At 44.9% G+C, this 17,555-nt stretch overlaps 1 protein-coding gene across 11 annotated transcripts in view; it reads right to left on the reverse strand.

Annotated features, from left to right (window-relative positions):
• Positions 1 to 1,422: 1,422 nt before the first annotated feature.
• The window catches only part of CELF4 (CUGBP Elav-like family member 4), an 860,161-nt gene continuing 844,028 nt past the window's right edge, over positions 1,423 to 17,555 (reverse strand). For 10 of the 11 annotated variants that reach the window (XM_045021207.1, XM_045021203.1, XM_045021206.1 and 7 more), the window contains one exon: positions 1,423 to 3,542. The gene's annotated coding sequence lies outside the window, so the exon portion shown is untranslated. The remainder of the gene's footprint in view (positions 3,543 to 17,555) is intronic. The other variant, XM_045021199.1, reaches the window with a different exon arrangement.

A 17,555-nucleotide genomic window follows, 5' to 3' on the forward strand; every position in this document is an offset into this window, starting at 1 on the left:
GTTCCAGGGCTCACCAGCTGAACTAAAGTTTCCCCGCGTTTGATAATAGCATGTTTCAGAGACCGTGCGATTCCCCCCTCCCATTCTCAGACTGGTCAGTGTCTGAAGGCGAGGCGGCCAGCTGCTGATTATGGATAGGAACCTGCGTCCATTTGCCATCTGCATCCTCACAGCTGTGCAGCAGTGAAGACAACCGGGTGCAGGCCTTTAAGCAGGAAGAGGGAGAAGAAGCTGATTGCCAAGGGGCCCTTCCTTGAGTGTCCTGCACTAGGGCCACTCACACGCAAGTGTCACCTACTGGTGAGTGTGTCTTACAAGTCCCACTCTGAGCCGAGCCACAGAGGATATGAATTGTCACAGCCTCAGTTGCAGAGCCTTGGCTCTGGGGGCCATCACACAAGGACTTATATCATCGAGCCCAGGCTGGGATCTTCTCTCTCTCTCTCTCTGTGTCAAGCCTGCCGGTTGCACTGATGGGCTCTCTAATGCAGCCACTGTCTCACTAGAGACTGAGTCCCACCCACGTACTTCCCACCTGAATTGGTTTTGTGCCAGTGATCAGGGTGGTGAAAGGCTTCATAGCTCATTACCCCGACCCAGCCTGTCGTAGCATGTCCTCTGCACCAGGAGGCAGAGCTGGAACCTGTGTGTGTTCTAATGTGCTGTGCATTCATCTTCATCTGAGGAGAAAATAACCAACCCTTTCCACATCCCTGAATAGATCTCTCATCTCCCTCCAGTTTCATTTGTTTCTTTCCTGTAAATAACTGGACTCATCAATAGCTATTAGTGGCGAAAAACACCACTTTCTACTTACACATTCTCATTGCCTCCATAGAGCACAAAGCCTGGGTAAGCCGCACGAGTCCCATTTATAAATGGAGCCATCAGGGTGCAACATGTCCAAGTCCACAGGCCGCTGGGAGAGCCGGGAAAAGAATGCAGATTTCCCGAGACTCTGCAACTAGCATTAAAAATCATTCAAAAGCAGAGACGTGAGGGCTGCTCTGAGAAAAACTGAGCCTCATTCCCAGAGCCTGGTAAGTTTCACACCGTTATCCCAAGGCAGCAAAAGGAGCAAAGTCCTGAGCTTTAACCCCTGTCCTCATCAGCATGAAAAAACCATAAGTGTGAATCAAACAACAGGCTTCAAATAGGAACGGCGATGCCTCTAATTTGTATGTACCATTATTTGATGTTCTAACCTACCAGGTTTAAGGTAAACCACCGTGGAATATCAAGCAGACATTAAATGAAACCATGTCATTAATTCAATCCAATGAGATATGTTTTATATAACAAAGGGATTTGTTCTGATACTCAAACAATGTATATTAATGAAAAAGTCGAAATAGATTCATTTTGTTCTCAAAGCAAACACATTAAGGAAAGCCATCAAGAAGTAAAGAACATGGCTTTTTTTTTAAACTGTGCTTTATTTAGGGCTAAGCTGGAAAGCGTCATTCAATAATTACAGAAGATTACAAGGAGTTTTAGGGAATTGAGAGTGAAAGAGCAGTTGTATGGAACTGCAGCTGCATTACACATCTGTACGTCCTGGCTGTGGGCTCGTTTCTGCTGTCCTTACTCAGATGAAACACCCGCTGTCACCCAATGGGAGTTTTGCCAGAGTAAGGGCAGTAAGATCAGACCCAATAAGGTGTTAAAAAAAGCCAAGATAACAATAACATTGTTATTTAAAAAACAAACAAAAACCAACCCAAAACCAATTAAAACAAAGTAAGATTCAAAAGAAGAATCAGAAATAATCATCACACTCTTCTTAGTTCAACTAAAACGAGCGAGAATGATGCAAATCAAGTCTGAATACAGTGGAAATAAATTATAATAAATATGATATACTTTAAAATATATGTGTTCTTAAATAATTCATTGTTTTTTCTGATTCAGTTTTTTAAAGCAATGTCTTATTTTTTAACTGCTCTAAAGTCATTTACCAAAGATAAATATCGTGCTTTCATTAAATAGTTTTCCTTGTTTTTTTTCTCTATCATTACAATTAAAAGTCCTACAAAATATGCAAATTTATTTACAGAAAAACAGAGCCAGCATCTTTTTTTTTTAAACATCCCCCTGTTTTTCAAAATTCCTTGTAAACAGTTTCAGAAATTCTTCAAAGAGATTGTTTTTTATGTTATTTTTTATTTTTATTTTTTTTTATATTATTTTTCTTTTTTAAGATTAAGGTTCTAGGCTAACCCCTTGCTCTGAAGGTTTCTAGAGCAAATATGGAAGCTACTGAAGCATAGGATGATGGGAATTTGCGGACAGCAGATCATGAAGACATGAAGCGTATAGCTGTGTTTTGTTGTTCAAGTTAGAACTACATCTGATAAAAAGACAGCTGTTTTGTTTCCCGTTTGCATTGTCTACAAGAATCGAGTTTTGTTTGTTTATTTTTGTTAATAGCTGGAATGCTTGCAGTTAAAAAAGCTGCCAAAATAGCCATTTCTCTTCTTTTTCTCCTCGATAAATAACAGCATCCAACAGCAATTGGCAGAGAGTAGGAATTTATGCTCAGTCTAAACTCTACAAAAATTACAATTCTACAACATCTTTGTTTTTAGCATTAACGCTAACTTCTATGTAGTATTTTTTTTTTGCTTTTTGTTGTCTAATTTTTTTTCTATTATATAGGTATTTTAAAGGTTTTTTCTTTTTTTAAATTCTGTACAACTATTAGGATTTTAAACAGGGAGAGTTAGAAGCATTTACAAACCTTTTTTGTTTTTGTTTTTTTACTGTCAACCATCTTTCTTTTCTCTTGGCTATGCCTTTTTATTTATTTACTTTACTTTTTTTTGCTTTTCACAGACATCATCTTACCTGCTTTGAGCAGCGCGATCCTTACGTATTATACAGAAAACCATATGAAAGTTTCATAGATTCTAATTAATGTATAACCAAAGAACCTCCCAAAGTATCAAAGAACTATTATCTTGCCATTTTAAAAGCATTTAAGCATTTTTTTTTAATTTTTACATATTTCATATAATTGCTCTCAAAAACTGTTTTAGGAACAGCTCAGAGAAAAGCAAAGAACTTCCATATTTTACATACAGCTACAAGTCTGCGATAAAAAGTTTTGTCCTTTGGTCCCTATATAGCTAAGGAATGACAGATAAAGATGCTCAGTGACCATTACCATGGGGTCAACATGGTAGCCGCATCCTTGGTGGCAAACAGGCACTCCTTTGTCCGTATCCAGGTTTGCATTTCCTGTTTGGAGAAAAGCCGCTGTGGTGATATCAATGTCTCTTCAGAAATCCTGGTTGATCTTGTTCCTGTTTTGATTTATTTATTAATTTTTGTTTGTTTCCAGCCCGTGTCCTTCGAAGTCAGCAGACGTGATACTTTTCTTGAAGAAATGTTACAGTCTAAACAATCAAAGAGAGAATAAGTCTGAAGTCTTCAGCTTGATTGATATTTGCTGATATGTCAAAGGTGTAATCCAACAGTTCCTGTTTTTTTAAAATATATATATATATATTTTTCTAAGTGTGGCCCATTCAGCTGCTGCCCTAAAAAAATGAAGAAGATCATTGCAAATTAAACTAAAAAGGCGAAGTAAACGAATAAAAAAGGCCCTTTTTAAAAAAAATAAACACATATAAAAGCCTGTTCTTTTGGGCCTAGTCCTGCTCCCGTTGAAAGTGAATGTGTTTTGTTCTCAGATTCAATGGAAACAGAACTGAACTCTTCCTCTGGAGTTGGTTTTTGAGGTGTGCTCCCACTAAAGTCAATGCAAAATTCTCATGGACTTCACTGGGAATTGGCTCAGACCCAAAGCGAGCCAGGCAGTCAAGATCATGATAAAGAAAAATACAATTGCTCCTTCTGCATTTTTAAGAATAGTGATCTATAGCCATATAAATATATATACTCACATCTATATCTATGTGCAGATATATACTTTGTAAAGTGGCACTTAAAAGAAAAAGCCAGATCACAATCTTGCTTGGCTGGACTTTCTAGCGTGTGAAGCCTCTAGGAAAAATTGCTCTAAATTTTAACCGTGTGCTGTATAGGACGATCCGTGGAGAAATAGCTGTCATTAATGTATATTCCTTTGTGAATGTCAGAAAGTAACACTTTGAACAGGCAATTCATGGGAGGTAAAAGAAAAAAAAATCAGTTGGAATGAACTTTTTGAAAAAGCTAGTAAACCTAACATTTCTTAAATAAAAAAGTTATTTAAAAAAATTTAATCATGATCCGACTAGACTTGACATTTAAGTAGGATGCTTAATCATTACGGATTAGCTCTTATCTCTTTCTAGCAAGCAGGTTCTTCTTATACACTCGGTGATTTATTACATCAAGAAACTTAGAAACTGCAAAAGGTCCACTCTGGTGGAAAAGTGTCATGCGGAATATCAATCCATGCTGGCAGGTTTTTCACACTGTTGGTTCAACAAACAGCAAACCGTACACAGCAGTCTAAACAATTACAACACCAAAAATAATAAGAATAATAGAATAAAAAAAATAAAAAAACACTCGTCAAGGACCCTTTTTCAGTTGTAAACAAAAAGATGCATTTTGCTTTTTGATCAGGATTATTTTTTTCCCCTCAAAACAATCCCTCCCTTACCCCAAACAAATAATTTGTCAGGAGTGGCTGTAATGTGGAACCTTAGAATTAGGAATTCTTGAAAAGGCACACAAGAGGCCGCAGGCTTTTCTCTGGGTTGCGTTTTGTTTGGATAGTTTTTAAACTACTGTTACTATTATTACTTTTTTTTTTTAATTTTGGAGAGTGATTTGAAATATCCTAAGGGAAAAAAAAAGCATCAATTGAAAAAGGCCCCCAATTCTCCGGAAAAAAATAAATAAAATCACAATATTTTTCAAGTGCAAAAAAATCAACCACGCATTTTCTATTTTCATTTTTTTTTGTAAAATATTTGTACAGTTATAACAATCCCATTTTCTAAAGAATTAGGAATCCATCTTTTTTTTCCTTCTATGTGACATCTAAAGAAGCATAAAACGCTGACGAGAAATTAAATGACAAATAAAGAAACCACTGCAAGCACCAAACAAAACGAAAATGAGCACAGCAAAAAATTGTGGCAGCACAAAGTCAAAAAAGGCACATGTGATCATGACTGGCCAATCATCAACTGATACAACATCCAAGAAAAATGCTTCAATCACGGCACCTGCACGAAACTTGACGGCATGTCATGCAACCAATTCTTAGCTTGTTACATGACGCCATCATGTCACACTTTCAACTTCGAGTTGATTTGAACTTACGGACTGGGGGACTGTATTCTCCACTTTCATGTCATTACGTGAACTTTTTTCCTAGCTCAGCTCGAGACTGTGGTGGATTTGACTGGCTCTTGGTTGGTTTTGTTGGAATTTGATTGAATGACAAAAGAAGAAAAGATTTTTTTTATATATATATATATATTTATATATAGTGTGGAAAAAGGGAAAGGTGGGGGAAGAAGATATATATATAAATAATAATAGTAATAATAATAAAAAGTACCAAACAGCATCAGTCAAAAAGCTCTAGTGAAAATACTTGCAATTAAACGATAAAAACGAAAGAAGAAGGAAAATGAAACGAACGAAAGAGGAAAAAAAATCATGGCGGAGGCCTAGCAGGGGACAAAGACATACTACACACAGTTTATGTGGACACATGAACAACAGTGAACAGTAACAAAATGTTATGCAGTGGCTGCTGAAGAGAGCATGCACTGAATGGATGAGAGCACACACAGATCGGTTTGCGTCTGGAAAATACATTTGCTGCCAACCGCAGTGGTTTTGTTCTTTCCCCATGCCACCCCTCCCCGCAAACTCCTGGGAGGTGGCTCTTCAGTAAGGGGTTGATTCAAAGAACATTGGAGCCTTTCTGTTGACTTCAATGGGCTCTGGATCAGGTTCTCAGCTGCTCTGTTTGCATCTGAAAAGCTGAAGGAGTGCTGGAGTAAAAGAAGAGGCACTGCTTTGGTTATTGAGAAAAAGTAACTAGTGTCTGTCCCTTTAAGGGCTCGTAGGTGAGACGCTCAGGACAGCAGCCCAGCTGGTGTGGTATGTGAATTTACTTCCCTGTTGTTTTGATATGGCCTAAAAAAATCCAAAATTCTACCTACAGGCCTGATCCCCCATCCTCCCTCAGGCAAAATGCTCCTGGACTGCCCATATCCTCCTGACCGTGCAGCCCTCACCAGGCAAAACTGCCTTTAACTTGCTCTGGGAGTTTTGCCTGAATGAGCACTGCAAGGATCAAGTCCCTAAAAGTCACTGCACGCAATGAAACATAAAGTACTGGGCTCAGCCAACAGCTAGAACTACTGTATTTCAGGTGTTTGCTTCCCATCCCATCAGTGGGTTGATTTCTCACCAGCATGCCTAGTCCTGAAAAGTCACTGCACATCATTGAAATTTCACTGCACATTGGTTTGTCACAAGGATATTGTGTTAGACTCTAGTTCTGAAATCACGCAAGCAGGCCAGAGAGGCTTCTTTCCATTGGCTTTTGTTCAAAGTCAAACTGTGTGCGCTAGCCAGGGGAAGGGTTTATGTTATCCAGCAGAGAGATGGCTCTGAACAAAACCCAGGATCCGAACTCTGGATTTGGCTCCAGCAGCCGGACTTTGCTCTCTTTTACAGCAAGGTAAATCTGGAGTAACTGCATGGATTGCTGCTGTTACACTGGATTTACCTGGTCTGTGTCACTACCATCGGCCGACCAAAACCCCTGGATCTTGCATGCTCAAAATTTGAATCTGAACTTGTGTTTGGATGATGCCTGGTACAGAGGTGAATGTGTGCACCCAGACAGGATTGTGGTTCAGCTCCATTTGTGCTACAGAAAGAGAGTGTAGCACTATAATAAACCTCCCGTTAGTGCTGGTGCATGAGACCTCACCCTGAGAGGATTGTAGTATGGCTGCTGGATCTCACGCTCCATAGTCACCATTGAAAAGTCAGCGCTAGTCGCACTGGGCCAGCTGGTGAATTCTGACAGACGTGCAGCAGAATAAAAAGCTGTAAGGAGGCACCGTATCTCTTAGGGCTTGCACCTGTATTGTGAGTAACACCAGTAGGGGAGAGCAGGTACTGCAAGGTCAGGGGTGCTGAACTGAGGCTTAGCCCTGGTCTACACTGGGGTGGGGGAGGATCGATCTAAGTTACGCAACTTCAGCTCCGTGAATAACGTAGCTGAAGTCAACGTACTTAGATCGACTTACCGTGGTGTCTTCACCGCGGTGAGTCGACTGCTGCCGCTCCCCCGTCGTCTGCGCCTCTCGCGGTCCTGGAGTACAGGAGTCGCCGGGAGAGCGCTCGGGGGTCAATTTATTGCATCTAGACTAGACACGATAAATTGATCCCTGCTGGATAGATCGCTGCCTGCCGACCTGGCGGGTAGTGAAGCCATACCCTTGTGGCTAAGCTGGAGAAGAGGGGAAAGGCTGACCCAACACACCCCACACGCAGCAGCAGGGGCTGGATCGGGACTCTGAGAAGCCGGTCAACGCCTGGGATTGGCCTGCCCTCTTTGCAGGGCTACTCTAGTCCAGCATGTTAGCTGAGAAGTTTCCCCTGATACACAGCGAGACCTGGTGGGTGAGGTAATATCTTTTATTGGCCCAGTGTCTGTTGGTGAAAGAGCCAAGCATTCGAGCTTATACAGGGTGCAGCTTCAGGTCTGGGATAGGTACTCGGAGTGCCAGACCCAAAGACAAGCTCTGTGTATGCTCAAAAGCTTGTCTCGTTTACCAACAGAAGTTGAGCCAATCAAAGCTAGTACCTCTCCCGTGTTGTGTCTCGAGTAACCTGGGCCCCACATGACCTCACCAACCTACCCTAATGCATGGAAAAGGCAGCAACTGTGTGTCAACTTTGGAATGGCAAGCACAGTACCTCTGCCTTTAGACTAAAATTTCAGACATTGTGAATGTGACAACAAATATATACATATATATATATATATATATATACACATACCTATACATATATATGTATACACACACCTATACATGTATAAATGATTAAAACTCACTGAAAAAACAAACAAATGCATTCAAATAAAAATCAACCAAATCTATTTAATAAGCAGTTCACTTCTCTGGGAGCCGATAGAAGCATTGGGTATGGCTCAGAGATAAGCCATCCCATTCATGTATAAAGATGTTAGGGTTATGAAGACAGGGATACAGCCTGATACGGAAATGGGGCCTTTGGGACTTGTGAGACGTAGTTACAAAGCGAGAGGGAGCGCACGCCTTGCGTCCTTGGAGACTGGCTACAAGGAGTGATGGTGCAACGCATCTCTGAGAGCTAGATCGCCGAGTCGGAGTGTGCCTCCACGCAACAGACTAAGGCCAACGATGCCCTGTAATCTCACACCTGCCAAGCCTCTACTGTGAGGTCTTTTACAGCAGCCCTTTGGCAATATTCTCATCGACTGTTGAGTCCCTAGTTACGAGGATGTCTTTAATCAGGGCCCTGAGCCACAGCTGGACTGTGCGTGATTACAGCGGTGACCCTAAAAACATTTCCAGGTCTCTTTGTTACGGCAGCTTCCCCCCGGTATTGCCTGGACTCTGCTGCGGGAGAGGACACAGCACATTAAAGGCACCACTGGCGAACTTTCGAGGGTGGCCACTGGCTACGCTTTATTGCCCACAGCCGCACTATTAGGTGAAATTCATGCCCAGCACAAGACGGTGTGACAGCGATTCCAACCCCAGGCGGTGTCTTTGGAGACTACGTTGTACTGTATGTGGGAATGTTCTGTGTAGCATTGTGGGTTAGGGGGTTGAGTTCTACTCCATGAAGGAGTTACCACAGCTTACTTTTGATACAGCAAATGGCCCTTACCTTTGATCCTGGGGGGACCCAACCCTACAGGAGGGTTGGAAGGACTAGAACCGATCAGGATTCCCATAGGAATGACGGACAACTTCTGGTATGAGGGCTCAAGGAGCATTTAGACCCCGTTATTGTTTTACATGTTTCCTTGATATCCTTGAATACATATGCGCTGCTTTGGAAGAGCTGCATGGGCCCTGGCACAGCACTGTCATTGGAGGGTAGGTCCCTGCCCAGAGAGAGGTGATGGCTAGGGTAGACTTGAGATCCGAGTGGGTGTTTCTGCAGCAGATCACAGGGGCAGCAGGGTGGGGGGCAGAAAGGGGGTTTAAAAGTCCAGTTTCCCACTGACATGGTGCATGCCCTCTGCACTGGGAGAATCTCACCTGGGCTGAGTCCTCACGCAGCCCACATGAAATGCCCCAAGTCCTGTCCCAGCATGCACGGGGCTCAGTGTGCAACCTGCGAAGGAGGCTCTGAAGCTGCACCCGTCGGTCCTGCTAGTGAGGGGAAGTCATGGTGGGAGTTATGTTCAACTCAGTGGGAGTTTTGCCTGAGTAAAGACTGCAAGATGTTAAAGTTGATGGAGGAAGTCTCTTGTGTCTGAACAGCCCCCTCTCCTCCCTCGCTTTTTATGCAGATTCCTTCAACCTAGTAGTAACACAAAAGCACTCTGCAGTTCTTACTCTCAGGGATGGTCAAACACTTTTACTCCACACAATGCACGTGGGTTTCTTGCCATGGCAGACTCATATCGGCCTGGATGTGAGTGCTTAGGACTATGCCCGTGCTTAGGACTATGCCATCTCCTATGGACTGCTGTTAAATCCAGGTTTGACTTGCTCCCATCGGAGTCAAGGGCAAAACGCCCACTGAGTTCAATGGAGGAGGCCCGTTCTTGTCAGTATTGAATATTTATGACCGAGGTGGGGGCCCTATTACGCTAGGTGCTGTACAAACAGAGAGGTAGACATGGTCTTTGCCCCCACAGCGTTTACCATCTAAGGAAGGTCAGGCTTTACACTACGCAACTCAGACTCAGTTCCTGCTTGGGGCTGGTGCAGCTAAACTGTTGCGCTGGCCCTTCCCTCACTCCTCTCATTTCATCGCTTTGTGCGTCCAGTGTCTTTCATAACGCTGCCTTTCCATTCTTGTCTGCTCCTGCCCCCCACAAGCTCTTGCTTTTGCTATGCCGGAGAGGCCAGCCGGCCCCCTTTGGTCATCGCCTCAGACAAACCTCTCCACCTGCTGCTTTTGCACTATCCCGTCTGCAAAGGGCCCCTTCCCTGCACTGACGCACAGGCTGCTAGCATCTCCTCTACCAAACAGACAACAGCCTATGGCTGGCACCACGCTGCTTTATTAGCACTGGGCCCATCCCGAGCACTGCTGCTACAACTTTTACACCACACCATATGCACACAGCTAAACATCATACACCCAGCTACACAGCCCCATTCAGACATACAGGGTCCCAAGCCTGCAATGCAAGCCCGTAGCTTTTGGAAATGAGAGCTGTGAGTGTGTGTACGAGAGAGCGAGAGAGAGACGTACATGCTATACGTGTAAATAAAATATATGCAAATATTGACTGCCTGTGAGGCTGTAGCTATAAAATATTGTCCGGGGTAGGGTTGGGGGTGGGGGGAGACAAACCAACAACCCAAGCGCTGGTGTGTTGCACGTTCAAGCAGGGGAAAATTACATGTTTCTCCTGAGTGACGGTTCTTTATAGCTGTTGCTTCGGGGTGGAGGGGGGGAGGCAATATTTGTTTGATTACACCCCAAGATCTCGCACTCTCCTGGCCTATCGCTACACCTGTTTTGTCTTTTCTCTGATTTCCTGTAGCAATTTCGCTCTCCTGGGCCGTTTCTTTCTGGTGCTGGCGCCCTATCGTCACCCTCCCATCCCCCAACCTCGGCTTGACCAGGCTAGCTGTGCGCTACTCCCTGTCTCGCCACCGGCAAAGCAGCCGAGGTGTTACACGCTTGCCACAAGCTTTTGCATGGCCATCGCACAGCGTGGGCCAGAGCAGGTGTGTCTGATTGGGGGGTAGGCCGGTGTGGCTGAGGGGTCCCAATCCCAGTGTTAAGTCCTGGGTCACCATTTCATGGCGACTGGCCATTTCCACCAGACAATAATGGATGTTAGCGCCTCACCTGGTCTTGTGTGCAAGGTGAGAGCTTTGTTATTTAAAAACACAATCGGTTTTTTTTTTACATAAGATTCATTTTTAACAAATTAAGGACAAGGCTACAATAAAGATGGGGTGTGTGTGTGTGTGTGTACATTTATGTATGCAAATTATCTATGTACACCCTCCCCCAATAGGGCTACAGTCTCCTGAACGCAGAGCCAGGACAGGCTGAAGAAGGCTGGCTGTGCGAGCCCTCAGCTAAGCTCCATGCAGGCCCGACAGGCCTGTCCAATGTATGAGTGTCATGCCACGGGCGGGCACTGCCAGATGAGGAAGCAGGAGCTTAGGAGTGCCACGTACCCCAGTCACTCCCCTGTGGAACGGCCCAGCAGTGGGAACAACGTCCCGGCCCACAGCCAGCATTCCTCATCTCGTGCAAAATCAGTCGGTGTGGAAGGCAGTGCATGTTTCCTCACTCATGGTTTCCCCAAGTGCCCCACAGATGCTACTTCCGCATGGCCCACAGAGACTGTCGCAATTGTACGCGCCAGCATGTCAGCAGTGACTGTACAGGCAAAAGGAAGTGCAGCGGCTGCCTGGACTGCCTAGGTGAATGGTACTGGAGGGACTGGGAAGCAGGCAGCACTCAGCAGCTGGCCTCACCCAGCCTTAGTCATGTGGGCTGGGACCGCTCCTCTTTTTGCAACGTGACACAGATCTTGAACGTCCACCCGGGTAGCCTGGCGGGGACAGGTAGAAAGGGTCCTGCTTTTGTGTCTCACGGCAAACAGAGAGTTTGGTCCCAGGGCAACGCCTCCCTTCATGGCTGCTGAGTGCTAGGCAGGCGATGAAATGTAGAAGCTGCTCTGCCACACCTAATAAGGGTTCTTTATTCTGCCGGGGTGTTAGATCAAGGTGGCATCGGGGAGTTCATTAGCTCCCAAGCACCATGACAACATTTTAATTTTAAAAAGCTGCACACGCTTGGAAAGCAGTTCTAATTGGGAAGCTGGACGTGCGGCTCAGCACCTGCTCTCGATTTGTTTGTTCTGGATTGACACGAAATGCTGCAAATCCTGATGCTTTAATATTCTATTGTCGTTGCTAAGGGAGAGGCAGAGATGCCGCACCCCCAGTTTTACCGCTCCGAGGATTTCAAGGCACTTGATACAGATCCGTTCGCTGACCGCAGGAACCCCAGCTAGGGATGTGTGGCCACGGGTGTGGTCCATGGACAAACTGGGGCACTCTGGCTCTCGTTCAGTTACATGGAATACAATGGCCCAAAGCAGCTTGCCAGGCGTGAAAGGGGAAGTGATTTACACAAGGGGACCCCCATCCTCCAAGCTTGCAGGGGAGGAGCTCTCTGTGGCTCACACTGCTGAGGTAGTGGAAGGGACATGTGGACGTGTCATGGGTGTTGCTGGTGGGTCTACACACGGCGTTGGATGTACAAGTCCACAATGAAGAAGAGCAGCAGCTTTGTCTGCAGTTCCTGCCCTAAACCTACCCCCGACCTTGTGCCTCGCCTCCAAGCTCTCCTATGCAGTATCCATGTGAAAAATCAGGACAGGGGTGGGGGGGTAATAGGTACCTATATAAGAAGACGACCCCAAAATTGGGACTGTCCCTATAAAATCGGGACAGCTGGTCACCCTAGATCTCTCTATGGTACTTATCTGGCCCCCATGACCGTTGTCTCTGAAAGCCTCATGATCTTTACTGTATTTGCCCTCTCAACCTCCCTGTGAGGTATGACGGTGCTACTATTTTGAGGCCGAAAGAAACTAGAGTTGTAAAGCTAGGTAGGCACCTAACACCCATTGGTTTCAATGGGCATTAGGCACCTAAAGAGGATCTGGGCCTAACTCTATAATTATCCCGTGAGTCGCGGACTATGTGTTTTCCCAAGGCTGGTGGTTGTGTGTTTCTCATACACTTTCACTGTCTAGTGGAGTTCCCAGAGAGTGAAATCACTCCATGGGTCTGTGAGCTTATCGGCTACTGCGGATGAAGTCCCACAGTAACTGTACAGAGGTACAATTTTACTTCTTTGTCACCACAACGAATTTCATCTACACTCAGACAGGAACCGCTTGTGTCAGAGAACTGATTGGTCTCGGAAAGGGCTTGCGCCTGCAAGGCTCCTCGGCCATTCCTGGGGAATTCGGGAGTGCTCTCCTGCTACTGTTACAGGGACAAGCTGCAGAACAAAGAGCCTCACTCATGGCGTACAAGCTTATTCGCTCCATTACTAGACCTACCGCAAGGCAGTCATCGGCTCCTCCTTCCTCTATAAAAGCCTGCACTGCACTTCTCTAGAACACACCGAAGAACATTCACAGAGCTATGGGCATGCTCAAGTGTGGCCCATCCGTCCTCCTGGAAAGCTCACCTCCAGCTGGCCAGCAGTGGGTGAGGCATTGGTCTCCGCTAAGAGCATCGGGTTTCGCCATTTCAGAGAAAGGTTATGGGCGAGAATGTTAAGTTACTTGCCAAGTATGCACTACCTTCCTTCAGGGCCGGCCCGACAGCTTCAGCTGCCTCCATCCCTCCACTTGCTTAGAGAAATGGCTCTCAATCTGTTTGGGTTCATGACCCAGAAAAGGGCCGAAAACTTGCCCCTTGACCCACAGCTGAGACGAGGTCAAGGATTTGCACCCCGAGCTCTGTGTGCAAATCAGAATCCTGCTGTGCACAGGTATCCTGGAGAGGTAAAGAGGGAGGGCCAAGGTGCTGAGAGGATAAATAACTTCTGATGCCTCCTGAATGGTGAACATTATAGGCTGGTGTAGCCATTGTGCTGCTCAGAGTTTGGACCAATGCAATTGCATCTGCAACATGACCAAGTCAAAATGGGAGCCTTTCACACCCACTTTGCATTGATGTAAATGATTGACAAGGAATCAGGTTCTACCTACCCATGAAGGCTGGTTACTGAGCTGCAGGAGCGGACTAGAGTCTCCATGATAATGCACTGGCCCTGCTATCTGTGCTTTAGCACATGCAACGTTGCGAAGCAGATTTTTAGTGGCAGAGAGACCATTCATTTAATCCATCTGTCCAGATCTTGGGATCTTTGTCTGGATTTCACGGTCGTGAGGATATGGCTCCCCTGCAGTGTTAGTCATGGGTATGGCACCTGGGTAGCCTAATCTGGGAGTGACTGTCCCTCCAGCAAAGCCCTACCTGCATTACAGTGTCCTCACTATTTCTGCTCTCCTCCATGTGGGGGCATATCCCACCGTTTTTCATGCTGAGACGCTCTAGGCTTCTTTCCCAGTCAATGCTCTCAATTGTGAACGAACTTGTCCATCGAGTGGGGGGAACTGTGGGAAGGCATTGGAAGACTGAGTGATTTAGCCTGTGTTCTCACTGCTAAGTGGATAAGTTCTTGCCCGTGTGAAAGCAGAGCCTGGGTTCTAACCCATATCTCCAGCCTGATAAGCTAGCCAGGGTTTAAGGCATCTCTAATCTCAAGTCACAGGTTTTTGTGTGTGGACGGGAGGGGGTCTGGGCTAAAACCTGGCTAAGCACCTGGCTTGACTCTGCAGTGAAGATGTAGCTTGCATCTTCAAACAGCCCTCTTCTGTCCATCCTAACCTGGAGGTCATCTTTCTGAAATTAGAAAAAAGAAAAATGCCCTGTTCTCCACTGGGGCCTGAGAAACAGCAGTCAGAGCGGCAGCCTGTGCCTCTCTGATGGATTCCGCCTCAGCTAAATGAAATTAAGATTTCAGCAAACAAGCCCCAATTCCACTGTACCAGGAGAACAAATGACATCTGATAATTGCTAACTCCTTTTGCTCATTCTTTGCTCTGTTCACCCCATCAGTCTCTGCAGATTATATTTTCAGCTGCGTTTAATGAACGTCATTTATTAAACTAACACCGGGGTTCTGCTCTGGCCTCAGACAGATGGGCTCGCTAATATGAATCATTTTGGTCAATTGGATTATTCTGATAGGGAACGGATCCCTGCCACTCTGTGGAACACAACACAAACAAACACGGATGCCTTGCCTCCGGTCGTGACCATACTCAGTTGGTGCTCGTTCGGCGGCAGCTTTGTTGCCTGCATTCGAGGTGGCATCATGGTGTTGCTATCGCTTCCTTTCTGCTATCTCAGGTAAAAATAATAATAAAGGCGCACAACTCATTTTGTTCCTGATTGTTTAGATGGAGAGTAAATGCCTGGCTCACCCCGGGGTTCAGCAGGGGGACATGCATCATCACTGTCTTTCGTGTGCTTAACAGACGCACAGTCAACCAGATTAGTCTTCTCCTTTGTCGCTGCAAATAGCACTTATTCTAATGTGTAACAAAGCAATCAAAATAAATATCCCCCCTCCCATTCTCCTTCACACTGACCCCAGAGAAGACAGGCAAGCTTATTTGGTGAGTGGCCTTACATCTCCCCTATTCCTGGTCAAATTAATTGGTGAAGGTAAAGGGACATTGTTTACAACAGCTACATGTTGTAAAGGCATTCGGTGCTATTTTAATAAAAGGAAACAGAGATAAAATCCCTCTGAAATCTTCCACATGGAGATGCTCCCAGCCTTTGTTTCAGGATTTTAGTGCTAAGAACTTTTTAAACTTTAGAATAATAGTTTATGTTCAGGGATCGATCTATCTATCTATCTAATCTAAACACACAACCCAATTTATAAAGAACAAACAAGCCAGTGGGGTTACATTACCAGTCTCCAATCCACCAAAGGATGTATCATGCATGTTGACAGAAATCAGACAGGCAATAAGGTATACTAATGCATAACCATGTGTGACTTCAACTACCTGCATATAAACGGGTCAAATGATGCAACAGGAAAGGTTTAGAAATACACCGGGCCAGGTAATCAGCTGGTGTAAATCAGCATAGCTCCATTAAGGGCTGATTTATACTCGTTGATGATCTGGCCCAACATATACTGACACCTTCAATGGTTGCTATTCAGACCAGCAAATTCTAGTGCACACGGGTGGAGAGATTCTCCTCAGTTTAGTTCTCAGTTACACACAGGAGTTGGTTCAAGAAGTCACCACAGTGGAGTGCCTAGGTAACAGTGACCACAATATAATTAAGTTGAGCAGTCTTGAGAGAGGAAAGGTACCACATACAAGCGTGGTGTCACCAAACTTTCAAAAGAGGAACTTAAAAAAAATAAATCACAAGGATGCTCAATTACAAAGGCTCTAAAAGCAGCAAAGAGTCCTGTGGCACCTTATAGATTAACAGATGTATTGGAGCATGAGCATACATCTGACGAAGTGGCTATTCACCCACAAAAGCTCATGCTCCAATACGTCTGTTAGTCTATAAGGTACCATAGGACTCTTTGCTGCTTTTACAGATCCAGACTAACATGGCTACCCCTCTAATAAAAGGCTCTAAAGCCAAACCAAAAGAAATTAAAATCCCTAGATTTGACTACAGAAATGGAAGGGCCCTCCTGGTTATACAGTCTAGTTCCCTGCTAGCACAGGCAACCTCCATCATATAATAGGAACCCTGTTTGGAATGTTACAGACATTTCAAGAATTTACTCCCCAAAAGCTAATTTCCAAAACATTTGAAAAAAAAGGGGGAAAAAAAGGCTTTTCCCCCCGGCTTCCTCCCACCCCAACATACAGTCCGCTATGAAACAGCAACGTGTGACACGCAAGGAGGAAGCACAGAGGAGAAAACAAAGCATGAAAAGCACATACTTATTGTATTTCGCAGACAACAATGAAATGCAAAGTTTGAACATGAGTGGAGCGCTTCCTCAGAGATGGGTGAAAAAAAAGTTTCATCCAGCAACCTGAGTTAAATTTTAGCTGACTTACAGCCCATGGTTTGCATGGGCTACAAAACAATCTGGCCCACTCTGTTTGACAGTGCTTAAAAATCAGGAATAGTCTAGTCTCCGTCTTTTGTGGGGGGAATGCAGCCTTTTTAAAAAGTTTTTTTTTTTTTTTACAGAATTCTACAGCCATCATCTGATGACCTGATCCAACACTCACTGAACTCAATGACATGATGTCTGTTGGCTTAACGGGGCAATGAATCAGGCCTTAAAGATCACAGCAGTGATCACATTATTGCTGTAGTGATTTTAATAAGGGTGGGACAGCCTTGAAAAATTCTGTGCCTGAACTCTCTATGGGAGAAGGTTTTTTTTTTAATGAGCAATTTAAATATCATTTGTTTTTCATTGCTGGGGTAAAACACAAGGTAGCTGGTAAATGTCCACCACAACTTTGCCAGGCCCTGTGGTGAGTTTATGTCATGTGTGTGGTGGGGAAAATCTCTAATTTTATTGGTTTGGTCCTATACTTGCAATAGGAGGGGGAACCCCGCCCCAGCAATGAACAGGGAACCTGATTTCCAGCAATTGCGACCTGAGTGTCTGGAGCAGCTCCAGGGATGGCCAAGGACTGAGCTCACACTTCAGAAATGGGTATCTCAGCTCTGTTAAAAGTGTGTTTCACTTAATCACAAGAATCCAGTGGGATGTAAAAATGTCAATGCAGAGACGTTCTTGGAAAGCCCATAGAATGGCCAGAACCC

The sequence above is a fragment of the Mauremys mutica genome, chromosome 6, assembly GCF_020497125.1.
Source record: "Mauremys mutica isolate MM-2020 ecotype Southern chromosome 6, ASM2049712v1, whole genome shotgun sequence".
NCBI lineage: Eukaryota > Metazoa > Chordata > Testudines > Geoemydidae > Mauremys > Mauremys mutica.